The sequence below is a fragment of the Macrobrachium nipponense genome, chromosome 12 (genome assembly GCF_015104395.2).
Source record: "Macrobrachium nipponense isolate FS-2020 chromosome 12, ASM1510439v2, whole genome shotgun sequence".
NCBI lineage: Eukaryota > Metazoa > Arthropoda > Malacostraca > Decapoda > Palaemonidae > Macrobrachium > Macrobrachium nipponense.
The window spans coordinates 17,999,836-18,000,737 of NC_087205.1; positions in this window are offsets into that span (position 1 = coordinate 17,999,836).

Genomic DNA, 902 nt, shown 5'->3' on the forward strand with positions numbered 1-902 from the left:
GATTAAACCGAAAACTCGATCGTGATCAAATGAAACCAAACCAGAGGCAAAAAAAAAAAAAAAAGATAAGCATAAAACCGAAGCCATGTTCTTGCATTCCACGAAATCGAATTCGGAACAGTTGGGACAACAAGAGCAACAGCAGCTGTGAAAGAGCGTCTAGATCGACCAAAGGGAGTTCGAGGGGGAGAAGGGAGAGGGGGGGAAAATAAAATGGCTTCTAAAATGTCCCAAAGGAAAACAAACAAGGACCCACAGTAACAAAGAACTGGATAATCAAACAGCCTCGACAATCTCAAGAGTTGGAAGTGACAGCAACATCAACATCTGCAACATCTGAGTTAAAAGTGACAACAACAATAACAAAAACAATTGCAGGCTCTATTGCGCTTGTCCCCGCTTCTCTTTTTTACACTTTTGTTGATGCCGATGGTCAAAACACACACACACACACACACACACACACACACATTCTCAGCAGGGATATCAAGATCAGCCAGCATACCTTGGATGCTGTAATGAGATAGGATAAACATACAGTAAAAAGTGGAAAAGCGTTCACGTCAAACCCTCTTCATTATATAACTCGATGTTTACCAAACAACGGGGTAGGTGATCAGTTTTGTTATTTCTATCTATCTCTCGAATTACATAATACATACTAAGCACGAAAATGTTTATAATAATTTTACAACAGATCGACGCATGCGTATACCTATATATATTATATATATATATATATATATATATATATATATATATATATATATATATATATATTTGTAATTTAAATTAGCATATTTGTCATTTTAAAAGGACCATTTCATTCTCACTGAGTCTCAGTACCATCAACATTTCTTTATCACTTACTCTTCAGTACGTCCTACTTAGAATAATTTATG